General features: G+C 43.9%; 1 pseudogene; it reads left to right on the top strand.

Moving 5' to 3' along the window:
- The first annotated feature begins 7,380 nt into the window (after window positions 1–7,380).
- On the top strand, window positions 7,381–7,769 carry LOC105538715 (annotated as a pseudogene).
- Window positions 7,770–12,971: the final 5,202 nt, after the last annotated feature.

The raw sequence follows: 12,971 nt of genomic DNA, 5'->3' as shown, positions 1-12,971 counted from the left end.
CTAGTTCAACCATTGTGGAAGACAGTGTGGCGATTCCTCAAGGATCTAGAACTAGAAATACCATTTGACCCAGCCATCCCATTACTGGGTATATACCCAGAGGATTATAAATCATGCTACTATAAAGACACGTGCACACGTATGTTTATTGCAGCACTATTCACAATAGCAAAGACTTGGAACCAACCAAAATGTCTATCAATGATAGACTTGATTAAGAAAATGTGGCACATATACACCATGGAATACTACACAGCCATAAAAAAAGATGAGTTCACGTCCTTTGCAGGGACATGGATGAAGCTGGAAACCATCATTCTCAGCAAACCATCACAAGGACAGAAAATCAAACACCACATGTTCTCACTCCTAGGTGGGAACTGAACAATGAGATCACTTGGACACAGGGCACGGAACATCACACACTGGGGCCTGTGGGGTGTGGGGGCATGGGGGAGGGATTGCATTAGGAGAAATACCTAATGTAAATGATGAGTTGATGTGTGCAGCAAACCTACATGGCACATGTATACCTATGTATTAAACCTGCTCGTTGTGCACATGTACCCTAGTACTTAAAGTATAATTTTTTAAAAAAAGAAAAAGAAAGATATAGAACTATAAAAAGTTCTAAAATAAAACCTAGGAAATATCATTCTAGACATCAACCTTGGCAAAGAATTTATGACTAAGTCCTCAAAAGCAATTTCAACAAAAAAATTAACAGGTGGGACCTAATTAAGCTAAAGAGCTTCTGCATAGCAAAAGAAACTATCAACAGAATAAACAGGCAACCTAGAGAATGGGAGGAAATATTCACAAACTAATACGCAGAACCTAAAAGGAATTTAAATAATTCAACAAACAAAACACAAATAACCCGCTTGAAAAGTGGGCGAAGGACACAAACAGATACTTCTCAGAAGACATACATGTGGCTAAGAAACACACGAAAAAATGCTCAACATCACTAGAGAAATGTTAATCTAAAACATAGTGTGATACCATCTCATACTAGTCACAATGGCTGTTATTAAAAAGTCAAAAAATAGTGGCCGGGCGTGGTGGCTCAAGCCTGTAATCCCAGCACTTTGGGAGGCCGAGACGGGCGGATCACAAGGTCAGGAGATCAAGACCATCCTGGCTAGCACAGTGAAACCCCGTCCCTACTGAAAAATACAAAAAACTAGCCGGGCGAGGTGGCGGGCGCCTGTAGTCCCAGCTACTCAGGAGGCTGAGGCAGGAGAATGGCGTAAACCCGGGAGGTGGAGCTTGCAGTGAGCTGAGATCCGGCCACTGCACTCCAGCCTGGGCGACAGAGACTCCGTCTCAAAAAAAAAAAAAAGTCAAAAAATAATAGATGTGGACAAGGTTGTAGAGAAAAGAGAATGCTTATACATTCTTGGTGGGAATGCAAATCCACTCAGCCACTATGAAAAGCAGTTTTGAGATTTCTCAAGTAACTTAAAACAGAACTACCATTCAATCCAGCAATCCCATTACTGGGTACGTACCCAGTGGCAAATAAATCATTCTACCAAAAAGACACATGCACTTGTATGTTCATCACAGCACTATTCACAATGGCAATGACATGGAATCAACCTTGATGCCCATCAACAGTGGACTAGATAAAGAAAATGTGGTACATATATATCATGGAATATTACACAGCCATAAAAAAGAACAAAATCATGTCCCTTGCAGTAACATGGATGCAGCTGGAGGCCATCATCCAAAGTGAATTAATGCAGGAACAGAAAACCCAGTGTCACATGTTCTCACTTATAAGTGGTAGCTAAACACTGAGTACACATGGATATAAGGATGGGAAAAATAGACACTGGGGACTACCAGAGAGGAGAAAGAGGAAGGGAAACAAGGGTTGAAAAACTATTAATACCTATTAGGTACTATGCTCACTAGCAGGGTGACAGGATCATTCACTAGCAGGGTGACAGGACCCCAAAACTCAGTATCACACAGTTTACCCATGTAACAAACTTGCACATGTATCCCCTGGACCTAAAAGCTGAAATTTTTAAAAAATTAAAGTTGCTCCTGCTTTGCCTTCCACCATAAGTAAAACCTCCCTGAGGCCTCACCACAAGCAGATGCCACCACGCTTCCTGTACAGCCTGCAGAGTCATGAGCCCATTAAACTGCTTTTCTTATAAATTAAAATCATAATAGGCAGGACGTGGTGGCTCACGCCTGTAATCCCAACACTTTGGGAGGCCAAGGCAGGTGGATCACGAGGTCAAGATTTCAAGACCAGCCTGACCAAGATGGTGAAACCCCATCTGTACTAAAAATACAAAAATTAGCGAGGGTGTGATGGCACTTGCCTGTAGTCCCAGCTACTTGGGAGGCTGAGGCAGGAGAATTGGTTGAATCTGGGAGAGCACCACTGCACTCCAGCCTGGGTGACAGAGTGAGATTCTATCTCAAAAAAAAAAAAAAAAAAGAAATGCTGGTATTATCTATTTCTTGACCTGGGTGCTGGTGACATGAATGTGTTCACTTTGTTAAAATTCACTGAGCTGCACATTTTTGATATGTGCACTTTTTGGTATATTATACTCCAGTAATTTTTAAAAATAATATGTTACCTCATTTTGTGGTCACAATCATATGATAGAGGTATTATGTCTACTATACAGATGAATATGTTGAGGCTCAAAGAAATTGAATAATTTACTTAAGGTCATACTGAAAGTATGTGGTAGAGCCCGAATTGGAACTAAAGTCTGTTGAAATCTAACGTCATGCTGAAAGATTACTCTGGCCTTTCTTAAGGTTCGATTTGATCCTTCCCAAAAATCTTCATAACTGTATCTTTTCTCTACTTGTCTGCTTTCCTAGAGGTTCCATACCTTTTTATTTTACTGGGAAAATTCCTCTCAGTTTTCAAGGACCAGCTTAATTCCTCTCCTCTGTAAAGTCTGTCCTGATACCTCTCCCCATCCCCAGCTGTTTGCAACAGGGATCCAAAACTCACATGCCGGCAGATGCACAGCAGATATTAAATGGGGGAAGCAGCTGGATGTGTCACAGGGGGAAGTGAAGTCTGCGACAAAATTGCAGAGGGCAAACCCCACCTGGAGGAAACAACAGCTACTCGGTTTCAGCCAACTGCTGCAACTCAGGAATGCAATGTTAAGATGGCAGAAGTCTGGATTTGTATACAAAATCTTCCTTTTAAATGCTGCCTTTAAAGAATTAAAACAAAAAGTACCACCCCTGTCAGCCAAGCATAGCATGTCTGAGGCTGGATTTAGCCTATGGATCCAAAATTTGCAATCTCTGCTTAGAGCTTGGCAAGATTAGATAAGACCCAGCTGATTAAAAACTGACCAACCTCTTCCCTTGAGGTTTACCTTCTCCCTGCTGGAAGCATTCTTTAGATACGGCAGATGAGAGTAGTCTATTAAAATTCAAAGCTTTCGTTGTTCCCTTCACTTATAGCCCCCAAAACCTGGGAGGAAGAACTGATAGAAGCATTGTGGGTCTCCCTAAAGCCACCACCATCCCTTAATGTCCTATGATGTACTCACTCAAAGAAGCATGAGAGAAAAAATAAAGCAGCATTTGAAACAGAATGAAAACTGCCACATTGGGGCAGTATAACTACATCCTGCTGGCAATTGCCAACCACCTGGGCTTCCTCAGGCCCAGCCCCAAATCCCTGGAGGAGCCCTGCCTGATAAATAAAGCAGGCCAAGATGGGGAGGCTTATAGAGGGTGAAGTATCAATTTAGGACACTGTGTTCTCTGGTTTAGAGCAAAAATTGAACTTGAAAATAGCTAGATCCATTTGGTGAGAAAGGATCAGGAAGGGGATTAGAGGAAAACACATCATTAAAGATTCTTATTGGTGTTTTTCCCTTGGGGATTCCTTGCCACTGGCTCTTGTGCTTTGGAAACAACCCAAGTAGAATTTGCTTTTATTAGCAACAAAAAGCCAATTTCTTTTTCCTATTCAATGGAAGGGGAAAATGAATAAACAGACCTGGGCCTACAAAAAGGTCAAAAATTTCCAAAAGTGTACTGTTAGGCCAATCGTTTGAAAGTTGGAATGCATTTTGGTACAGAACCAAAGTGTTGTCTAAGAATTAGATTTTCATAAACGTGTCAAAAGAACCTAGTTGGCCCATAATAAAACTAAAATATTAATTTTGCAATTGAGAAGAAAGTAATACTGTCTTAAGAAAGAATAAGAGCCGGGCGCGGTGGCTCACGCTTGTAATCCCAGCACTTTGGGAGGCCGAGGCAGGTAGATCACCTGAGGTCGGGAGTTCAAGACCAGCCTGACCAACATGGAGAAACCCCGTCTCTACTAAAAATACAAAATTAGCCGGGGTGGTGGCACATGCGTGTAATCCCAGCTACTCGGGAGGCTGAGGCAGGAGAATCGCTTGAACCCGGGAGGTGGAGGTTGTGGTGAGCTGAGGTCGTGCCATTGCACTCCAGTCTGGGCAAAAAGAGCGAAACTCTGTCTCAAAAAAAAAAAAAAAAAAGAATAAGAAAACAGAGCAAATATATTGAATAATTCAGTAGTCATTTATTAAATCTTTGGTTTGTGCAAGATGCAGTTGATTTGAGTGTGATGTTTAGGAGATCAGCTGCGGCCTAGCAGAGAAGGTTTAGTGGATGAGAGGAAGAGAAACCTGCTTAAAGTGGGTGAAGAAGGAGGAGGAGGTGAGAGAGCAGAGCCAAGTGAGATTGTTCTTTATAGGACCTCCATTGGGGAAAAAGAATGTTGTCCTGATAGCTGGAGGAGGATTCAGGTCCAAGGTGTTAAAGCTGTTGGTATTCTCTGATGTGCTTTTAGGCTGCTAGAAAGAAGTAAACATAGAGGGGAAGGCAGAAATACAGGTAAAAGAGGCAAAATCAACTGATACATGTCCCTGTGCAAAGACTATTAGTTATTCCCTGCTGTCTGATCTCTGCCTCCCTTCCTTAGGAAGAGAGCCCTTATTTTAATGCACCTAGCTAAAGACTACTTCCCCAGCCTCCTTTGTAGCTATGTGTAGCCTTGTGACTAAGTTCTGGCCAATAAGTTACAAGCAGACATTTTAGGTAGACATTTAGGGAAATTATTGACTTGAAGAAAGCCCCTTTGTCCTTCCTACTGTCAAAACATACAAATATTAAAAATATAATTTCCACACATTATCTGAGCATATCCTAAAGTATAATTAATCATTGATGGGGGAAGTCAGTAAGATGACAAAGCAGGTTCAGTAGAAATAAACAAACAAACAAAAAACACCAAAAACTCTGAAATAACAATGCTAAGTTAGATGTAAAAGTGACGAATGTTCTGCAAGGTTAGAAAACCATCTCTGCTGGTTCTCATTTGCATCTAATCAGTTCTTCTAAGTTAACATCTAACTCTCCAGTCTGAACTCTAATCAATAGTACCAAAAGAGTAGTTCATTTCCCAAGAGTGAGATGACCATTAGGGGAACTGGACAATGCTTTAGTATGACACTAAAGCAGGATATGAAGTCATCCTTTTGCATTATTTCCAAGTTTGGGGTAATTTTCCTGAACACTACCTTCCTTCCTCCTGCTGACTGGAATGTGGATACAGTGGCTGGAGCTGCAGTAGCCACGAGGATGGAAGCCACAAACCAGGATGGCAGGACAGAAAAGGAGAAGGAGACCGTGTCCCTGGTGACCATGGAGCCACCAAAACAGCTCTGCACCACCTAATTCTGGATTTGTTTTATAAAATAAAATTAAAGTTATCTCTTACATAAGCCACTGCTATTTTGGATTTCTCTTAGACATAGCCAAGTCTTATCATCTAATGGAGCAGGAGGGAGATAGAGAGAAAGAGAGAAAGAACTATGTAAATAATGCTGGAAATTCAATGGGCAATTGCCCTCAATGGGTTGTCTACAGGCAGACAGAGAGGACTTTTAGTGAAACCTACTGAAGAAGGTATGGATGATTTAGCAGTTTCCCAACCACAGACAAATAAGAGAAATGCATTGTTTATACTAGTGGGTATTTACTACAATCTTGTAAAAGAAACTGAAGAACTAACTAAAGACTACAGAGAAACTGACAAAGTTGTCCACAAAAACTTAGGTGATGACACCAAATGGGAAATAAGAATATTCTCAGCCTAGACAACATGTTGAAACCCCATCTCTGCCAAAAAATCCAAAAAGTAGCTGAGCGTGGTGGTGCGCGCCTGTAGTCCCAGCTACTCGGGAGCCTGAGGCACGAGAATCACTTGAACCCACCAGGAGGCAGAGGTTGTAGTGAGCTGAGATGGTGCCTCTGCACTCCAGCCTGGGTAACAGAGTGAGACTCCATCTCCAAAAAAAAAAAAAAAAAAAAAAAGGAATATTTATAAATTTGCTCAAGTGTTACAAAAAGCTAGCTTGATTTATTTTATCAATATAATCCCTCCTTGGAATTGTATGCTATATATTATAGTATACATTATATAGTATATATACCTTATACTTATAAATACTGTCTACTTGATATACTCACCCCTGCATATTACTTTACAGTATTGTATTCCCAAGGCTATGTTTGACCTACTGCTATGGGTGACTTAAGAAAACTTCTGAGTAATTCTAACTATATGTGACTCTTGCCTATGGGCTGACTAAAGAATCTAATCTCCGTCTTAAGATGTGATGCCACTCCAGAGAAGCTGAAAGGTGATCTCATCAGTAAGACTGGTAGAGACATGAGCCTTAAAACTGCTGAGAAGGAGGGAGGTTGAAAGCAGGTCAATCTGTTGGCTGGGAAGGAGGAAAGTAAAGAAGTTCTCAGCTGATAGCCTCAATATTCTCAGTATGCGACAAGCCATCTGTTGAGAACAGGTGGGCAATGGGAGAGGAAGACTTTCAAGATGCTTGGGAATGTGATGCAGCTTTGGAATCGCTGAACAGGGAATGGGTTTGGGAACTGCCCAGAAACTTGTAAGATGATAAGCAAAAGCACACGCCTAAGCATTGTACACGACTCAGCTCTAAATTGGCATCCTCTTCCTTTCCCCCTATTTCCAGTCCCTGCCAGGGAACCTGGGGGATAGGGAAGGGAAAAGATCAAGCTGTTTTCTATTAAGCCTCATCCACTACTCAAAGTAAATATGGTCCAATCAGTAAATCAGATAACATGTAGCAAGTTGTGCAATTTTGTTATATTTGTCTAGGAACTGAAGTTTTAGTCATGTATTTCAAGCTTATTTTAGAATTAAACTCTGTTCCTTGTACAATGTGGACACTTAATAAATGTTGAATGATTAGCTAAACACAAGCAATTGAGACTTTTATAGCCGTCCAAGTTCTGCAGAAGCCATTGTTTAGAAGAAAATTTGTTAGGGGCCATTGTCTGCAGGCACTCAGAATGGTCCAGCGTTTGACACAGCCACGTAGGCTTTCCTACAATACAGCTTCTAACAAAACTAGGCTGTCCTGAACCCCTGGTAATAGAATTGTTTACCTTTACGCCAAGAAGGTTGGGAAAGCACCAAATTCTGCATGTGGCGTGTGCCCAGGCAGACTTCGAGGGATTCGTGCTGTAAGACCTAAAGTTCTTATGAGATTGTCCAAAACAAAGAAACATGTCAGCAGGGCCTATGGTGGTTTCATGTGTGCTAAATGTGTTCGTGACAGTATCAAGCGTGCTTTCCTTAACAAGGAGCAGAAAATCGTTGTGAAAGTATTGAAGGCACAAGCACAGAGTCAGAAAGCTAAATAAATATGAAACTTTTTTGAGTAATAAAAATGAAAAAAAAGAAAATTTGTCAAGAAATGAGTCCTTCAAATGGCAACAAATTCACCTGCACCTGCTTGTGAAGACCTCTAGGATCTGAGGTCCCTGTTGTTGCTGTTTCTTCTCTCTTCTGAGGTCATACCTTCCTCTTTCTTAAACAGTGCTTCCCTTTGAAGCGAAAAAGAACTGGGAAAGGAGTTCTGAGAGAAAAGGGCTGAGCATAAACATTACAACCTTACATAACAGACATTTTTATCTCACGATTTAAACCTAATACTGTTTTCCCTTTAGTGGTTATATTTACTTTTGAGAGCACAGTATTTAAAAATGGCGTGCTGTGCTGAATTGCTCTCCACTGTCCCGTCCGCCCTGGGACTTTGTGATATCATCGGAGTGGTTGGCTATGTTTGTGTTTGATGGCCGTGATGCTAATGAAGCAGTGCAGTGTCTTTTGTGGATAGACAGTGGGAAGCGCTCTTCGTGTCCTTCTGGGTTTTAACACAACCAAATTTTTAAAATGCAGGAGGCAGAATCTGGCAGAGACCTTCTAGCATTGGCCACCTCTTCTCATGGGCTCAATGTCTTAGTATTTAAATGAAGAGTGAGCTCAGTTAGCCATGAAAGGAAAGAAACCATTGCTTTCTGTAGAAGGCAAACTTCTCCAGCACCTAAAGAAACTTAGTTGAGCCAAGAGGGTGGCAGACTTCCTCTTTGAGACAGAGGCAAATGTGACCCTGAATGGAGAAATAGACTGGGTTTGGAACAAAGTTAGCAGACTCAGAGAACTTGGTTTGAACTCCCTCCCAAAGTGACCAAATAGGAATTTTGTACCCAACTTGTGTGACAGTAAGCAGCTTTCATCTTCCTTACTTTCCTGGCCATTGTAAGAGAGCTGCTGATACAACAAAGAAAAGGATGGCAATTTTGCCTCTGGGCTACAAATGCAGAGCCAGATCACCTTTACTGTGTTCCTACTCCGTGCCAGACAGAAACCAAAATATAAAGAAAGGACGCCCCATGTTCAAAGTCAGTGACCTCAGCCAGGCGTGGTGGCTCACACCTGAAATCCCAGCACTTTGGGAGGCCGAGGCAGGTGGATCACCTGAGGTTAGGAGTTTGAGACCAGCCTAGCCAACCTGGTGAAACCCCATCTCTACTAAAAATACAAAAATTATCTGGGCGTGGTCATGCACACCTGTAATACCAGCTACCCGGAAGCCTGAGGCAGGAGAATCACTGGAACCCGGGGAGTGGAGGTTGCAGTGAGCTGAGACAACACCACTACACTCCAGCCTAGGCGACAAAGCGAGACTCCGTCTCAAAAAAAGAAAAAGAATACAAAAATTAGCCGGGCGTGGTTGCGCGTGCCTGTAATCCTAGCTACTTGGGAAGCTGAGTCTCAAGAATTGCTTGAACCTGGGAGGCGGAGATTGCAGTGAGCCAGGATCACACTACTGCACTCCAGCCTGGGTGACTGAGTGAGATTCTGAGATTCCGTCTCAAAAGAAACAAACAGAAAACCACAAATTCAGTGACCTCAGAACAAGCCCTGCAGCATCCACAACAAAGTCAGGAAGCAGTTGTCACCGGGCCTTCATGAGGGTCTGTGTGTTGCTGCCAGTAGACCAGGCTGGGGAGCTGGACATGGGAGGTGAGTGGCTGGCCTCTTTCTCAAAAAGGGATGCATTACCAATAAACGCGCTAGAGAAAACCATAACGCGCAATGATCAAACTCACATGCGGAGGAGGAACAGAGCGAGGGGGCATTGGCGAGGAAAATACAACCACTGTCCGTAGAAAGAAGATAACTTGCTAGGAAAATAGCACACTTTCACAAGAATTCTTTTACAAACCCTAATTTTTAAACACACACACCACAAACAAACAGTAAGATAAAATCTGAAACCTCATAAATTTAATGTGACTGAAATACATCTGGACAAAAATCACTTGGGTGTTGTGCTCTTCCTCCATTACCTATACTGCCAACTGCAGAAACGTGGAAGAGAAGGGAGGGAAGGGGTGTGCATGTCAGATCAGATGCACTAGAGAGGGCATAGCCGAAGGAGAAGCAGAAGTGAGAGGGTGGGAGAGGGCAAGGCCCTGGCATTCACAAGGTGCTGCAGAAGTGTTTCCAGCAGAGGATTTTCTTTTTTTTTTTTTTTTCTTTTTTTTGTTTTTTGAGACGAGTCTCACTCTGTCATCTGGGCTGGAATGCAATGGCACGATCTCGGCTTACTGCAACTTCCACCTTCTGAGTTCAAGCGATTTTCCTGCCTCAGCCTCCCAAGTAGCTGGGATTACAGGTGTAATCCCATGCCTGGCTAATTTTTGTATTTTTAGTACAAACGGGGTTTCACCATGTTGGCGAGGCTGGTCTTGAACCCCCAACCTCAGGTGATCTGCCTACCTCGGCCTCCCAAAGTGCTGGGATTACAAGCGTGAGCCACCACACCCAGCCAAGGCAGAGGATTTAAATATTAACCGTGAATTATGACTGACAGCCTTTCAAATTTTTAGAGCTCTGAGTAAAACTGAAACGCCTGTTTGAGCAGTGCTTCTTCCAATATGAGCCATCCTGAGACTGGACCATGCAGGCTGTGACTCCACAGGTCCTGTCCAAATGAGATAATGAGGCTCTTACTGCCCTTCTGTGAGCAGGTTAAATTGAGAAAAATGAAATCTTTCCCTTTGATTATTTCAAGTACTTTCTTTACCACCCCAGCCCAATCATGTGCCAACCTCTTCATAATCTACATATTACGGCAGCAGAATACATCCTACTTATTATCACCCATTTAAAATTAAGCATTTGTATGCAAAGCAATTTTCTAATAATACAGTAATAAGGAACATAAAGCTGTACCATAAGGGTTTAATTCAAAAAGAGTTTTAAAGTAGCAGTCAAAAGAGAGATACAGATCACATAGCAAATAAACCAGATGTGCATGTGTATCCCATATCTTAAAAATGCTGCAGTTAGGCCGGTTGCAGTGGCTCATGCCTGTAATCCCAACACTTTGGGAGGCTGAGGTGAGTGGATCATTTGAGGTCAGGAGTTTGAGACCAGCCTGGCCAACATGGTGAAACCCTGTGTAAAAGAGTTATTTTGTAAAAATATAAAAATTAGCTGGGTGTGGTGGTTCACGCCTGTAACACCAGCACTTCGGGAGGCCGAGGCGGGCAATGACAAGGTCAGGAGATTGAGACCATCCTGGCTAACACAGTGAAACCCTGTCTCTACTAGAAATACAAAACATTAGCTGGGCATGGTGGCACATGCCTTTAGTCCTATATATTCAGGAGGCTGAGGCAGGAGAATTGCTTGAACCTGGGAGGCAGAGGTTGCAGTGAGCCAAGATCATGCCACTGCACTCTAGCCTGGGCGACAGAGTGAGACTGTTCCAAAAAAAAAAAAAAACTAGCCAGGTGTGGTGGTGGGCACCTTTAGTCCCAGCAACTCAAGAGGCTAAGGAAAATCACTTGAACTCAGGAGGTGGAGGTTGCAGCCGAGATGGCACCACTGCACTCCAGCCTGGGTGACAGAGTGAGACTCTGTCTCAAAAAAAAAAAAAAAATGTTGGTGGGGGGTGCTGGCAAGATGAGCAAATAAGAACAGTTCCAGTCTGCTACTCCCAGTGAGACCAATGTAGAAGGTAAGTGATTTCTGCATTTCCAACTGAGGTACCCGGTTCATCCCACTGGGACTGGTTAGACAGTGGGTGCAGCCCACGGAGGGCAAGCAGAAGCAGGGTGGGGCATTGCCTCACCTGGGAAATGCAAGGGGTTGGGGAACTCCCTCCCCTAGCCAAGGGAAGCCTTGAGGGACTGTGCCATGAGGGACGGTGCTATCTGGCCCAGATACTATGCTTTTGCCATGGTTTTCACAACCCGCAGACCAGGAGATTCCCTCAGGTGCTTACACCACCAGGGCCCTGGGTTTTAAGCACAAACCTGGGGGGCCATTTGGGCAGACACTGAGCTAGCTGCAGGAGGTTTTTTTTGTACCCCAGTGGTGCTTGAAACCCAAGAGAGACAGAACCATTCACTCCCCTGGAAAGGGGGCTGAAGCCAGGGAACCAAGTGGTCTTGATCAGTGGATCCCAACCCCATGCAGCCCAGCAAGCTAAGATCCACTGGCTTGAAATTCTAGCTGCCAGCACCGCAGTCTGAAGTCCACCTGGGAAGCTGGAGCTTTGTTGGGGAGGGGCATCTGCCATTACTGAGACTTCAGGAGGCAGTTTTCCCCTCACTGTGTAAACAAAGCTGCTGGGAAGTTCGAACTGGAACCCACCACAGTGCATCAAAGCTGCTGCAGCCAGACTGCCTCTCTACATTCCTCCTCTCTAGACCAGACATCTCTGAGACAGGCAGCAGCCCCAGTCAGGGGCCTATAGATAAAACTCCCATATCCTTGGAACAGAGCACCTGGGGGAAGGGGTGACTGTGGGCACAGCTTCAGCAAACTTAAATGTTCCTGTCTGCCAGCTCTGAAGAAAGCAGCGGATCTCCTAGCACGGTGCTTGAGCTCTGCTAAGGGACAGACTGCGTCCTCAAGTGGGTCCCTGACCCCTGCACCTCCTGACTGGGAGACATCTCCCAGCAGAGGTTGACAGATGCCTCATAGAGGAGAAATCTGGCTAGCATCTGGTGGGTGCCCCTCTAGGACAAAGCTTCCAGAGGAAGGAGCAGGTAGCAATCTTTGCTGTTCTGCAGCCTCTGCTGGTGATACCCAGGCAAACAGGGTCTGGAGTGGACCTCCAGCAGACCTGCAGAAGACAGGCCTGACTGTTAAAAGAAAAACTAACAAACAGAAAGCAATAACATCAACATCAACAAAAAAGACGCCAACGCACAAACCCCATCCGAAGGTCATCAGCATCAAAGATCAAAGGTAGATAAATCCATGAAGATAGGCCAGGCGCGGTGGCTCACGCCTGTAATCCCAACAGTTTGGGAGGCCGAGGCAGGTGGATCACCTGAAGTCAGGAGTTCAAGACCAGCCTCACCAACAACCAACATGGAGAAACCCCATCTCTACTAAAAATACAACAAAATTAGATGGGTGTGGTGGTGGGCACGTGTAATGCCAGCTACTCGGGAGGCTGAGGCAGGAGAATCACTTGAATCTGGGAGGCAGAGGTTGTAGCAAGCTGAGATCACGTCATTGCACTCCAGCCTGGGCAACAAGAGCAAAATTCCATCTCAAAAAAAAAAAAAAA

The sequence above is a fragment of the Mandrillus leucophaeus genome, unplaced genomic scaffold (assembly GCF_000951045.1).
Source record: "Mandrillus leucophaeus isolate KB7577 unplaced genomic scaffold, Mleu.le_1.0 Scaffold198, whole genome shotgun sequence".
In the NCBI taxonomy this organism is placed as follows: domain Eukaryota; kingdom Metazoa; phylum Chordata; class Mammalia; order Primates; family Cercopithecidae; genus Mandrillus; species Mandrillus leucophaeus.
The sequence above is the reverse complement of the archived record's forward strand: the minus strand, read 5'-3'. Positions and strand labels throughout refer to the sequence as shown.